General features: G+C 40.7%; 1 pseudogene; it reads left to right on the forward strand.

Moving 5' to 3' along the window:
• The first annotated feature begins 289 nt into the window (after positions 1 to 289).
• Positions 290 to 14,659, forward strand: LOC131508601 (transcription factor BTF3-like; annotated as a pseudogene).
• Positions 14,660 to 15,197: the final 538 nt, after the last annotated feature.

Here is a 15,197-nt window from a genome sequence, read left to right on the forward strand (position 1 = left end):
TTGCAAACCTTTGAACCTACAAATTCTCAAGTCCGTTCCAGCTGGAAAATTCAGCAGTTGAAACCTCAGGCTTGTCTTGCAGGGCTGAGAAGGATCCCTGCTGCAGAGGGTTAAGTGGCTACTTTCAAAAGGACAAAGCAAGAGATGGCGATAAGATAAGGAGCTGTGTTTTCACCAGACACTCCTTGGAAAGAACAGGCTTTTGTTGTGATCCAGAGGATAAGAGCCTGAGCCTCGAATTCATCAGGCCATCCCTCCTCCCCTTAGCCAGGGCTCAGGGCCGCCAGGGATGTGTCTGCAGCTGCTGCCACCTGCTGGAGCCTGGAGCCTCTGCAGTCTGCCTGCAGGTGTTTGCACAGACATTTCCTCCAAGCCTAGAAACACAGCTCTTGTCCTGATGGATGCAGTGGCCTTCACCTTTGCAGTTGGCTGGTATTTCTGGAGCACCCGCTGTGGGTCAAACACTATGCTTAGAACTTCCTTGCATTGTCTCATCTAATCCATTTCACTACAATGGAGGCCCACACAAGGGGAACTTTTGTCTCTTTTTCACAACCGTATCCCTAAGTGCCTACAAAGTGAGTGGCCCACAGGAAGTACTTGGTAAATACCGATTGCATGAGAACAGCAGTAAAGATTGTGTTATTACTCTGGTTTTATAGAAGAGGAAGTTGTCGCTTGGTGACACAAAAGCTCCAGGTATTGTGGATAAAGTGGTGAGGGAAGCTGGAAAGATTCTTGCCATAGGCAGAGTTCGTCTGTCACCTGGGGTGATTTTGTTTTTAAGTTTATGTATTTATTTTTGAGAGGGAGAGAGAGTGAGCAAGGGAGGGGCAGAGAGAGAAGGAGAGAGAATCCCAAGCAGGTTTCCCACTATCAGCATAGAGCGTAATGTGGGGCTCGAACCCACCAACAGTGAGATCAGGACCTGAGCTGAAGTCAGGAGTCGGAGGCTTAACTGACTGAGCCACCCAGCCTCCCCTGTTGCCTGGGGTGATTTTGAAGGCACAAAGTCAGGCAGCGCTAGGCTCAGGCAGCAAGGGTTCTTGGGGTGCCACTGTGCTTTGAAAAAGTCAGGGCTGCAAGCCATCAGGGAAGCAAGCCAAATCAAAATGTTGCCGTGGGCCCTGGTGACCTTGAGGCACAACCAGGGCTCTGGCCAGGGCAAGAGACCCCTGACAGATGTTTTGTGCTTTTTTTTTTTTTTAAGCAATTTTAGGTTTACAGAATAACTGATTAGAAAGTACAGAGTTCCCATCTATCCTCTCACACCCCAACCCCTTCCCCCAGTTATTATTAACTCCTCTGCCCCATTATCAACATTTTGCATTAGTGTGGTACATCTGTTATGGTTGAGGGGGTCAATATTGATACATAGCATTAGCTGAAGTCCACAGTAGTTTATGTTAGGGTTCCCTCTTGGTGTCTTACATTCTAAGTGCTCTGACAAATGTATAATGACATGTTTCCATGTTTGCAGTGTCATCCAGAAAGGTTTCACTGCCCTAAGAATCCTCGGTGCTCAGGGGCGCCTGGGTGGCGCAGTCGGTTGAGCGTCCGACTTCAGCCAGGTCACGATCTCGCGGTCCGTGGGTTCGAGCCCCGCGTCGGGCTCTGGGCTGATGGTTCGGAGCCTGGAGCCTGGAGCCTGTTTCCGATTCTGTGTCTCCCTCTCTCTCTGCCCCTCCCCCGTTCATGCTCTGTCTCTCTCTGTCCCAAAAATAAATAAAAAACGTTGAAAAAAAAAATTAAAAAAAAAAAAGGAATCCTCAGTGCTCCACCCGTTTCTGCCTTCCTCTGACTCCCTGAACCCCTGGCAGCCACTGATCATCTTTACTGTCTCCATAATTTTGCCTTGTCCAGAATGTTATGTAGTTAGGGACTTATAGTATGTAGATTTTTGCAAATTGACTCTTTCACCAAGGATTATGCATTTAAGATTCCTCTGTGTCTTTTCAAGGCTTGATGGCTCTTCTTATCACTGCATAAAATTCCATTGAATGGACATACCACAGTTTGTCTCTCCATTCACCTATTGATGGGCATTATTGGTGCTTCCAAGTTTTGGCAGTTGTGACTAAAGGTGCTATAAACATTAGTGTACATGTTTTGTATGAACGTAAGTTTTCAACAAATTGGTAAATACCAAGGAGTGCAGTTGCTGACTCATATGGCAAGTTTTGTAAGAAATCTTTCAAAGTGGCTGTCCCCGTTTTGTACTTTTGAGCATTGCTGTTCGTGACAGGCATGCTGGCCTGCATTTTCCCCTTCTTGGTGTTGGCAAGACTTCGAGAAGACAGGCCTACATCTCCTCCCTTCCTGTCTGCATCCACCTCCCTTGCTGAGCCAAACCCACTTCCTCTGCTGAAAGGTAAAGAGAACAGAGGACCTTCTTTTTCATCCTACAAAGAGGGACAAATTTCAGACAAGGTGTGATAGTGTAGCTGCTCTGGTCGCTTGAAATCCCCAAGCCATTCCCTTGGGCAGGAGGCAGATAGACTGGGCCTACCTCTCTGGAAGGTCAACCTGTGGCTTTGGGTTCAAAATTCTTGTCATGAGCACACCATGTGAGCTGAAGAAGACAGTTGCCGTTTTGATGTGTGGAGCTTTGAGGCCTCTGTTCATGAAACTCTCATGAAACTAGTGCCTTGAACAACCAACTCCTGCTCACTTTCCGCTCTTTCTAAAATGTAGGCAAGTCAGATAGCTGTTTGGTTCACATCATCTCAAAACTTAAAGTAATTGGAATGTTTTGGAAATAATAGAACTGTATGCAAGCTAGGAGTTTATTTCACTTTTCCTGTCTCTTATTAAGAAAGTCATGAAAAATTAGATGCGGCCTTTCAGAGTTACTTTAAAAACAAATTTGAGGGGCACCTGGGTGGCTCAGTCGGTTAAGCGTCCAACTTCGGCTCAGGTCATGATCTCACGGTTCATGGGTTCAAGCCCCACATTGGGCTCTGTGCTGACAGATTCTGTGTCTGCTTCAGATTCTGTGTCTCCCTTTTTCTCTGCCCCTCCCTGGCTGTGCTCTGTCTCTCTCTGTCTCTCAAAAATGAATAAACGTTAAAAAAAAATTGAAACTAAGTTAGGCTAACATCAAACTGTAAGTGTAGGAAAGAGAGGGAATTTTTTTAAATCATGTTTTTGACATTATTTCCCAGAATTCAAAATTCCATGTTTGGTTACTTCTATGCAATTGCATCTCCCTTCCTGGCCAGACCAACCCAACCAACAACAACAACCAAACTCTTAATCTTCCATCAGTAACTTGGAGCAAGTCATTTAATCATGGATTCATTTTTTAAGGCTCATGCTCTTTGGTGACTGCCTAGGAAAACTCAAGGAATCTCATTTGAACTGCCTTAATCTGTAAGGAGGAAAAAAAAGCTTTAGTTCTGCTGGTAGGAGAGGGTTTATTTATGTGTCTCAATTTACCAGCCTAAGCACTGCAAATATAAACTCTCTGAAGGAAAATTTTGTCCTAATTACTTAACTGAATCCAGAAGCATCTGCTTTGATTTACGGTAAGTCCAGTTGGGTCTTAATCAGGCATTTTACAGCATGCTGAGGTAACTTAACAACTAGTACCTTTTTTGCTCCAACCAAGTATTTTTCAAAGGGTAGGGATAGGGTGAGGTCCAGAATAAACAATGTTAACAAATTCTCCAGATGATTCTTATAAAGACTGAAGTTTGAGAATCACTGCTCAAGGCAATACTTACTTCTTTTTAATTTTATTTTCCCTTTTGGCTTTACCTACGAATAACACATTCTGGAGTTTTGTATTCCTGATATGTTTGATTGTCTCGCTGGAAACATTTTTACTTTATAAGTTTCTTAAAATTTTACTTTCTAAATGAAATTATAGTAAAATTGGCTTTTTGTGTGGGTCTACACATCTGTGAGTTTTAACACATGTATTGATTCACGTAACTACCACACCACACTCAGGACACAAAACAGTTCCGTCACCCGAGAAAACTCCCTCATGATATCCTTTTGTAGGCACACCCTTCCCCCAACCCGTGTCCCTGGCAACAACTGATCTGCTCTCCATCACCAGCATTTTATCTTTTCCAGAAAGTTATATAAATGGAATCTTACAGTATATAGTATATAATCTTTTGAGACTGGCTTCTTTCACTCGGCATAATGTCTTTGAGATTCATCCAAGCTGTTGCTTATATCCATAGTCCATTTCCTTTTATTGCTGAGCAGAATTCCATTGTATGAATGTAACCCAGTTTGTTTGTTTCCCCATTGGAGAGCATTTGGCTGTTTCCAGTTTTGGGCAATCATGAGTCAAGCTGCTATAAACATAAGTGTATAGGCTTTTGCATAAATATAAGTTTTCATGTATCTAGGGTAATACCTAGGAGGATCCAGGAGTCAACTAGTAGGCACATTTTTCACTTTATGAGAAACTACCTCCCTGTTTGCTCCAAGGGCTGTACCATATTGTAGTCCCCCACCAGCAATGTGTAAGAGTTCTAGTTGCAATTTGTCTTCGCTGGTACTTGACATTGTCAGTTATCTTTTTTTTTTTTCAACCCTTTCTAATAGGTGGTTAGTAGCATTTCATCGTGTTGTTTTATTTTTTATTTAAAAAATTTTTTAATGTTTATTTTTTTTGAAGAGAGAAAGCACATGAGCGGGAGAGGGTCAGAAAGAGGGAGACACAGGCTCATGATGTTTTTAATTTGCATTTCCCTAATGGCTAAGGATGTTGAACATCTTGTTATGTGCTTTTTTGTCATGCGTATTTCCTCTGTCTGTTCAAATCTTTTGCTCATTTAAAAACTGGATTGTTTGTTCTCTTACTGTTGAGTTTTGTGAGTTCTTAATATATTCTGGATACAAGTCTTTGGTATGTGGTATGTAAATATTTTCTCCTACTTTGTAGCTTGCCTTTTCATTATTTTATCAGCGTCTTTCCTGGAACAAATTATTAATTCTGATGAAGCCCAATGTATTCTTTTTCTGTTATGAATCATAAAGGTTTTCCCCTATGTTTTCTTCTAAAAGTTTGATAATTTTCTGTCTTAAGTTTAAATATATGATTTTGTGGGGCACCTGAGTGGCTCAGTTGGTTGACTGTCTGACCCTTGATTTCGGCTCACGTCATGATCTCATGGTTATGGGATCAAGCCCTCCATCAGGCTACATACATGCTGAGTGTGGACCCTGCTTAAGACTCTCTCTCTCTCTCTCTCTCTCTCTCTCTCTCTCTCTCTCTCTCTCTCTCTCCCCTCTGCCCTTTTCCCCTGTTCACATGCTTTCTCTTTCTGAAAAAAGAATCGTAGATATGTAATTTCATTTGAGTTAATTTTGGTATAAGACATGAGATTTATATTGGAATTCATTTTTTCACATATGAAGTCCAAATGTTTCAACACCATTTATTAAGAAAACAATCTTCTATTGAATTGCCTCTGCACTTTTAGCACAGACTCAGTTGATAAATTTAGTGCAGGGAAACTTTCTAGAGTAATGGATATGGAAATATTTTTTATTGGGTGTGTATTATGTGTGTTTATGACTTGGTCATTCTCTTCAGTTTGCACACTTCAGGTCTATGCATTTCATTGTATTTGAATTAAACTTCAATTAAAATGGCATCATTTGGCTGGCCATAGCATCAGGTCTATTTTCAGAGTCTCCTCTGTCCCATTGATCTACATTTTTTTTGCCAATACTATCCTATCTTGATCCCAATTACTGAAGCTTTATAGAAAAGTTAAAATTGAAAAGTGTGATTTCTCCAACTCTGTTCTTCTTTTTCAAAATCATTTTGGCTATTTTTGTTCCTTTGCATTTTTATATCCGTTTGGGATCAACTTCTGTCTCTACAAAAAATCCTGTTGGGAATTTGATTGAGATTATGTTAAATGTATAAATAAATTTGGGGAGATTTGACATCTTTACTGTTATTTGCCAGTCTATGAACATGGTATGTCTTTGCATTTATTGAGGTCCTCTTTGATTTCTTTCATCAACATTTTGTAGTTTTCAACACACAGATCCTTTGCATGTTTTATTGGATTTATATTTAAGTATTTCCACTTTTGAGCTCTTTTATTCTATATTTCAATTTTTTTAATGTTTCTTTATTTTTGAGAGAGAGAGAGAGAGAGAGAGAGAGAGAGAGAGAGAGAGCATGAACAGGAGAGGGGCAGAGAAAGAGGGAGACACAGAATCTGAAGCAGGCTCCAAGCTCTGAGCTGTTAGCACAGAGCCCAATGTGGGGCTTGAACCCATGAACCATGAGATCATGACCTGAGCCGAAGTCAGATGCTTAACCTACTAAGCCACCTAGGCACCCCTGAGCTACTTTAAATAGCATTTATAAATATTTGATTTCCAATTCCTTTTTGCTGTTACATAGAAATATAATCCTTTTTTAACATTTACGTAGTAAATTCATCTTGTCTTTATTTCTTCTTTTCCAAATTGGATGACTTTTATTTATTTTCCTTTTTTTTGTTTTTTGTTTTTTATTTACTTGCACTGGATAGTTTACTTGCACAATTCCAGTATGGTGTCAAATAGGAAGGGAAGTAGAGGAAGTCCGCCTTGTTCCCATTCTTCGGAGGAAAGTATTCAATCTTTTATCATTAAGTGTAATATTTCCTGTAGATTTTTCTTTTTTTCTTTTTTTTTTTTTTAACGTTTATTTATTTTTGGGACAGAGAGAGACAGAGCATGAATGGGGGAGGGGCAGAGAGAGAGGGAGACACAGAATTGGAAGCAGGCTCCAGGCTCTGAGCCATCAGCCCAGAGCCTGACGCGGGGCTCGAACTCACGGACCGCGAGATCATGACCTGAGCTGAGGTCAGATGCTTAACCGACTGAGCCACCCAGGTGCCCCTCCTGTAGATTTTTCAATGATGTCCCTTATTGGGCTGACAAAAGTCCCTTCTTTTTGTAGTTTGCTGAGAGTTTTTAATTATGAATGAACAGTGAATTTTGTGAAATGCTTATACTGTATTAATTGGTATGATCATGTACTTTTTCTTTTTTTGACAATGAATAATACATTGATTTTCAAATATTGAACTAGCCTGGCATAACTCAAGATAAAGCCCATTATGGTCTGAGAGCATACTTTGGATATATGTATTCTGTTTTTATGATTGTATCTCTTTATATAGTAATTTTAATGATTGCTGTAGAGTTTACAATATATATAACTTTTCACTTTTAAGTATCTTAGCATTTCAGGTTGAATATAGAAATCTTACCAGTAGATATGGTTTTTTGTTATGATATGTTTTTTGTTATTTACATACAGTGAAAACTCCATCAGACAGTGTTATAATTTTTGCTTTCAACTATCAACCATACTTTAAGAAACTCATGGGAGAAAAGTCCTGTTATGTTTACACAGAAATTTACTATTTCCATTTCTCTTTCCTCATTCTTGATGTTCCAGGTTTCCTTCAGATATAATTTGCCTCTGTCTGAAGAAACTACTTGGAAATTCCTTTAGAACAGGTCTGCTGGAAATGAATTCTCTTAGTTTTTTTTTTTTTTTTCACCTGAGAATGTCCTTATTTCACCTTGTTCCCAAGGCTGTTTCCAGTAGAATAGAATTCTGACTTGACATTTGTTTTCCTTCTGCACTTTAAGTATATTGTTATACTTCATTCCAGACTCTGGTTTCTCATGAGTATTCTGCAACCACTTCTATTCTTGTTCTCCTATAGGATAACTATCGGTAGTGTGTCCATTGTTCTCTGTTTGCTTTCAACATTTTTTCTTTTTCTTTAGTTTTCAGGAGTTTTATTATTATGTGTGTGTGGAGGGGGGATTTGTTTAGATTTATGTTATTTGAGGTTTTCTGAGCTTCTTGACTGCAGATTTCTGCCTTTTGCCACATTCAGGAAGTTTTCAGGTTGTTATTCTTCAGATATGTTTTCTTCATTCTTTCCCACTTCTCAGACATAATGATGGGCATGTTAGACCTTCTGGGATTGTCCACAGGTTCCTTAGGATCTGTTTATTTTTCTATCTTTTTTCTCTCTCTTGTTCAACTTATATACTGTCTCCTAATCTATCTTCATGTTCGCTGACTTCTCTGTCATTTCCATTCTGCTGATGAACTCAGCCAGTGAGTTTGTTTCGGTTATTGTATTTTCCAGTCCTAAAAATTTTTATTTGGTTGGTTCTTTGTATCTTCTTTTCTCTTTCTGAGACTTTCTATTTTTCCATTTATTTCAGGAGTGCCCAGGATTCCTGTTGGAATGTTGGAACATTTCTTTAACAGCTGCTTTAAAGCCTTTTTTCAAATATTTCTAACCTCTGTGTTATCTCAGCATTGGCATCTTTTCCCATGTGAGTCGAAATTTCCCTGATTCTCTGCATTCAGAGTAATTTTGGTTTGTATCCTGGACATTTTAAATATTATGAAACTCTGAATCTTACTTAAATCCTATGAAGAGTGTTGATGTTTTTGTTTTAGCAGTTAATCAACCCAGTTGGGTTCGGTCCTCAATTTCCAACCCATTTTTTGTGGGTTGTGGTTTCAAGGTCAGTTCGGTTTTCAAATCCTTTTGCAGTGCTATTTAGATCTGTTCCAGATGTTCACCACCCAGGGCTCAGCCTGGGACTTGGGTATAGTCTGTTCCATAGCTCAGTTCCAAAGTCTCTGTATGTTGGTTAGGTCACAATCAGGAATGCATAGCTCAGAGGTTAGCCTAGGAGTCCATGAGCAACTTTCTCCTGTCTCTTGGCTGTCTCTGACACTTTTCAGCTCCCTGAACACCTCTTTTTGCTGATTTGAACAGAAAACTGGGGTTTTATTTACCCCACTCTGGCATGCACAACCCCTAGCTGTGCTCACATCTGGAGCCAAGTTTTAGGGTAAGAAAGCCACAGGAGTTTGCCTTATCTCTGGGGACCACAGGGCCTCCTGTTGGAGAGGAAGTTCCTTTCCTCAGAGTTTTAGGCTCCTGGAGGCCTCCAGTGCTGCCTCTGACAGCAGCACCATTATTATGCCAAGACTGCTTGTGGGATGAGGTACAGGAGAATAGAAAAAAGACAAGAAGGAATGAGAAAAAGAAAATAAGTCATTTCCTCCCCCCTTTCTAAGTATCAGGAAACCTCTTTCCCTGTCTTCAAGCCAGAACTAAAGGGCTTTTCCTCGAGCTCTCTCTGTTCACTCCCAGGTTTTAGACTGTGCTGAGTTCAGGCCAGTAGACACTAGAAAGAAAAAAAGAGTAAACTCCGGTTTGATGGTTCTTCAAATTCTGGTCTTCTTTTCCAGCCCACTTGCTACTACTTCCTTTTCAGAGTCCTCAAATGGCTGATTGATGCAATCTCTCCAGGTTGTATAGCTGCATTCAGTGAAAAAGTGTATTAACTATATTTTCCTATTCTTTATGTTCTGGTATCTAGGGTCTTGCTAACTGGGGAGGGACTACCCCTCTCAGGACTAGCTAATTCTTAGAGATTTTCAACAGTTCACCTGGGAGCACACTTTTCATATGCAAATTAAAGAGTCCAAACCCCATACCCCCAACCACCTCCTTTACTGAAGTCTAACGCTTTGGGCTACCGGATCCACCTTCTGTAAATCACCCCGGAGCCAGACACCAGACAACTCAGGACAGCCCCTATACCCTAGAGCCTCCTGAAATTTTTCAAACGAGCGAATTCCATGCCTGCTTACCTTGACTCTCGTGTTCCTTCCCACAGAAACTAGAGTAAATCTTCTTGCCCAGTTTTCCCTGCTGCCTCTGCCTCTGCCTCTGCCTCCTGACCATCCCAGGTGCTTCCCCATGTGGCCCCTCATGGAATGGTATGACCCTCCTCTTGGAAACTGTGAGTAAAAATCTCTCATGTCAATAACAGTCATCTCCTAATCTGTTGGCCTCACCATAACTAAATAATAATGAAACTTACATTTAAAAACAGAAGGACAGGTTAGAATGTGCTTATTTCATCTCACATGGAACACTCTTTATTTATATACATAATCAGCCACAACTTTTTTCAGTTATAAATCAGAGAAATTGGCTTTCCCAAAAGATGGACTTTTTATGCCTTGAGTAACTGAAAAGTTCAGTTTATTTGTTTTTCCTTGTCTGTACTTTCTCATTTTTAAAATTTTATCTATCTATCTATCTATCTATCTATCTATCTATCTATCTATCTAAGTAATGTCTACACCCAACATGGGGCTTGAACTCACAACGCCGAGATCAAGAGTTGCATGTTCTTTCTGACTGAGCCAGCCAGGCGCCCCTGTCCTGGCGCCCCTTCTCCTTTTTAAAACAACAAGTCTGTTTTAGTGTTATAGGGGGTCATGCTTCTCTGTGTAGTATCCCTTCCCCTTCCTACTGTGAATTTCCTTTAAGGAACCACTCCTGAGCTACTGCCAGCCTGTATGGTTTGGGTGTGAGTCACCATGGCATCATCCCCCACTGCACAGAGGTCACAGATCTAGTCTGCCCAGTGACATATTCCAGTGTCCTGACCACAGCTGTCAGTTCAGAAATTAAAGCCAAGCCCAAGACTTTGCATGAAACTATTGAGAAAGAGCATCTCTGTTTCTGCTGGTGTTACTTAGTGAATGGAATGTAAATCTGAAGTTGCCTCTTCCCACTGTTTTTAAAGAGGTTACCAAATGGTAAAAAAACAACCAAGAAGAAAGCAGAGCTGTGTGTTGGTAAACAGATTTTTGGTAATATTGATATGGGTCCACCCCTGCTGAAGACCTTCCTCTTCCCATGGCACTTTAGTTACACAAATTAGTGAATTCCTATTTTGCTTGAGCCAGTCTGTGTTCGTTTTCTGTCACTTGCAGCCCAAATGTCCTGACTAATGTATAAATGAGCCCTTTGTCTATTACAGTTTGTTGTGGCCTGAATCTTGAGTTGATTATCTTTAATCAACAGCACATGGAAATTTTTATTGGAGTCATTTGTTGAAATCCATTGGAAGGAATTGTAACTTGCTGGGTGAATTTTATCTGTCCATACCCTCTTCTTGTTGTTTTTGTCAATGAGACTTGGTCTGTGTTGCTTAGAGTGCTGATGAGTTTGAGTTTTCCCCAGAAGCAGACCCTGGGTAGATTTGAAAGCCAATAGTTTATTTCAAAGGCAATCCCAAGAGTATCAGCAGGGGATTGAGGGAATAAAAGTGGAAAGAGAAGAATGCATTATTACAAAGGTTTCTGGGGCTCATCCCTGCCTGGGAATTCTAAAGAACATTGTAGAATAAGCTCTAAAAATACCAACTCAGAGTATATGGAACCAGAGGGTATTTATCCTCCAACTCATATCCATCATTGGCTGAGGTCTGTTTCCAGGGCTTTAATTCTCCCAGCATGTCTGGCCTGCCCTGCTCAGGAGCTGAGAGCAAGTCTTTAGGTGGAGAGTTGTAGATACCTGTAATAGAATGTGGTAGGCATGTGTGTGAGGGACCCAAGGTTCAGAGGGATGTGGGAGGCGCACAGCCAACCTCTGCCACCAGAACTATGAGTGTTCTTGTTTTCCATTTCTATGCTTTTAGCTTAGCCTCTGAAGGTGTATTGATTGCATGTGTATTGATTCATATGTAATGACTCTTCACAAACACAGTAGCTTTAAAACTTATCAGCTTCCTCCATGTTTGGGATGATGAAATTGAAGTCAAAAGTGTGGTGTTCTCTAGGCTATTTCAGTCATTCATTCATTCATTTCTACAACAAATGCTTTGGGACGACAGAAATCAATAAGCAAAAGTCTCTGTTCTTGCCAAGCTCAGAAACTGATGGCAAGCAGATAGAAATGTAATTACTGGTGGAATAAAATCATACTTGCTTTCATAGAGGTGAGTAAAAACTGCTATGAGAACACACAAAGAAGGCTGTGTTTTTATCTTTAAAGATGAGGAAGGATACTTATTCTCCTTGTTATTGCTATGTAGCAAACCACCCCAAACTTGTGGCATAAAATAGCACCCATTTCTTTATGCTTCTGCTTTGGTGGGTCAGTAATTTGAAAGGGAGTGTAGAGGAGTTAGTGTGTCTTCACATTATGGTGTCTGGAGCTTGGCTACAAAGGCTTGAAAGCTGGAGGCAACACACTGGGTAGGGTGTGGAACTATCTGAAGGCTTCTGGCAGTTGATGTTGATGTTTGCAGAGACTACAGAGATGTTGCCAACTGGTACATCTACACTTGGCCTCTCCATGGGGCTCCGTGGTATCCTTATAGCATGGTGGCGAGATCGAAAAGCAAGTGCCCCAAGACAACCTGTCAGAAGCTGCATTGCCTTTTAGGGCCAACCTTCGGAAGTCATGTAGTGTCACGTCCACTGTGATCACAAGCCTTCCCAAACCCACTAGGAGAGATCTTAGACCCATCTCTCAGTGGGTGGAGTCTCAGTCATATTACACAACAAGCAGCATTTGGGAAGGGAAAGATTGGTGCATCCACTTTGGGTAAACACTGTCTACCACAGTATTGAAGGGATAAAATCATTTTGTCCATCTGCTATTTAGTAATATATTTTCTGGGCCACATTATTTTCTGAGAAGTACCATTTTAAATTATTTACGTTACCTAAATCAGATTGCCTCATAAAGATATGAAGAGAGGGATTTATTATTTAATGCATTTGTCACTGCTCTATTGCCCGCACAGACTTCCTCCCTCATCCATATTTTGAGAACCAATGCCATAGAACCTGGACACAGTGGTGAAGAGGGCACCAAAATTACCAGGCCAGACTCTTTTTAGAGGTCAGGCAAGGGCAAAGACTGTAAATATTCTTATCTTATCTTAGTACTAAGTTGTTTATGGACATACAAACCCATATACCTGCTAAGTTCATTTCTTTTTTTTTTTTTTTTTTGGTCTTTTCATAGTGTTATTTAAATTCTAGTTAGTTAACATAGAGTACAATATTGGTTTCAGGAGTAGAATTCAGTAATTCATCACTTATATACAACATCCAGTGCTCATCATAACAAACACCCTCCTTAATAACCATCATCCATTTAGTCCATCCCCTGCCCACCTCCTTCCATCACCCCTCAGTTTGTTCTACATTGTTAAGAGTCTCTAATGGTTTGGGGTGCCTGGGTGGCTCAGTCACTTAAACATCTGACTTCAGCTCAGGTCATGATCTCATGGTTTGTGAGTTCGAGCCCCGCTTTGGGCTCTGTGCTGACAGGTCACAGACACAAGCCTGCTTCAGATTCTGTGTCTCCCTCTCTCTCTGCCTTTCCCCTTCTCATGCTCGCTTGCTCTCTCTCTCTCTCTCTCTCTCTCTCTCTCTCTCTCTCTCTCTCCCCCCCCCCCCTCTCTCCCCCTCTCCCTCCCTCCCTCTCTCAAGAATAAATAAACATTAAAAAAATTTTAGCTCTCTCTAGCTGCCATCTTTGTGTCCCAGCGTGTGTGTGCCTAATCTCAGCTGGTCCACCCAAGATCCCCTGAACACCAACCCTAGTCCCCCATGCACGGTCCCATTTCCACTCCAACCAGGTGAAAGAAACTATCACGAACCAGGAGAAACTCGCCAAACTTGCAAGCACAAGTGCACACTGGTGGGAAAGGAACTGCTCACGGAAAGAAGAAAGTGGTTCATAAAACAGCTAAGGCAGATGATAAAAAACTTCATTTCTCCTTAAAGAAGTTAGGGGTAAACAATATGTCTGGTGTCGAAGAAGCAAATATGTTCACAAACCAAGGAACAGTGACCCACTTTAACAACCGTAAAGTTCAGGCATCCCTGGCAGCGAACAGGCCTTGCTGAGACAAAGCAGCTGACAGAAATGCTACCCGGTGTCTTAAACCACCTTGGTGCAGACGGTCTGACTAGTTTAAGAAGACTGGCTGAAGCTCTGCCCAATCTGTGGATGGAAAGGCACCACTAGCTACCAGAGAGGACGATGATGATGAAGTTCCAGATCTTGTGGAGAATTTTGATGAAGCTTCCAAGAATGAAGCCAACTGAATTGAGTCAACTTCTGAAGAAGATAAAACTTGAAGAAGTTACAGGGAGCTGGTATCTTATATTATGACTGCTTTTTAAAAATTTTCTTCATGGGTCTGATAAAATCTAGATCTCTGATATTTTTAAGCCCACGCCCCTTGGACACTGCAGCTCTTTTCAGTTTTTGCTTATACACAATTCATTCTTTGCAGCTAATTAAGGTGAAGAAGGCTGGAAATAAAATTTGAAACAAGGTTAATAAAGTTCTTTGCCTAGTTAAAAAAATATTTTCAAGAGTCTCTTATGGTTTGTTTCCTTCTCTCTTCTTTCTTCCCCCACCATATGTTCGTCTATTTTGTTTCTTAAATTCCACATATGAGTGAAATCATATGATATGTCTTTCACTGACTGTTTTCGCTTAGCATAATACACTCTAGCTCCCTCCACCTCACTGCAAATGGCAAGATTTAATTCTTTTTTGATAGCTGAGTAATATTCCATTGTGATTACACATACCACATCTTCTTTATCTCTTCATCAGTTGGTGGATATTTGGGCTCTTTCCATAATTGACTATTGTTGATAGTGCTGCTATAAACATCAGGGTGCATGTACCCCTTCAAATCTGTATTTTTGTGTCCTTTTGGGTAAATACCTAGTATTGCAATTGCTAGATCATAGGGTAGTTCTGTTTTTTAACCTTTTGAGGAAACTCCATACTGTTCTCCAGAGTGGCTGCACCAGTTTGCATTCCCACCAACAGGGCAAGAGGGCTCCCCTGTCTCTGCATCCTCACCAACATCTGTTGTTTCTTTTGTTGTTAATTTCAGCCATTCTGAAAGGTGTGAGTTGATACCTCATTGTAGTTTTGATCTGCATTTCTCTGATGATGAGTGATGTTTAGCATTTTTTCAGGTGTCTGTTAGCTGTCTGGATGTCTTCTTTGGAAAACTGGCTATTCATGTCTTCAGCCCATTTCTTAACTGGATTATTTGTTTTCTGAGTGTTGAGTTTAATATCTTTATAGATTTTGGATACTAACCCTTTAATATCTGATATATCATTTACAAATATCTTCTCCCATTCTTTCAGTTGCCTTTTAGTTTTATTGATTGTTCACTTTGCAGAAACTTTTTATCTTCATGAAGTCCCAGTAGTTCATTTTTGCTTTTGTTACCCTTGCCTCTGGCCTGGTGACATGTCTAGCAAGAAGTTGCTCTGGCTGAGGTCCAAGAGGTTGCTACTTGTGTTCTCCTCTAGGATTTTGATGGTT

The sequence above is a fragment of the Neofelis nebulosa genome, chromosome 4, assembly GCF_028018385.1.
Source record: "Neofelis nebulosa isolate mNeoNeb1 chromosome 4, mNeoNeb1.pri, whole genome shotgun sequence".
In the NCBI taxonomy this organism is placed as follows: Eukaryota; Metazoa; Chordata; class Mammalia; order Carnivora; family Felidae; genus Neofelis; species Neofelis nebulosa.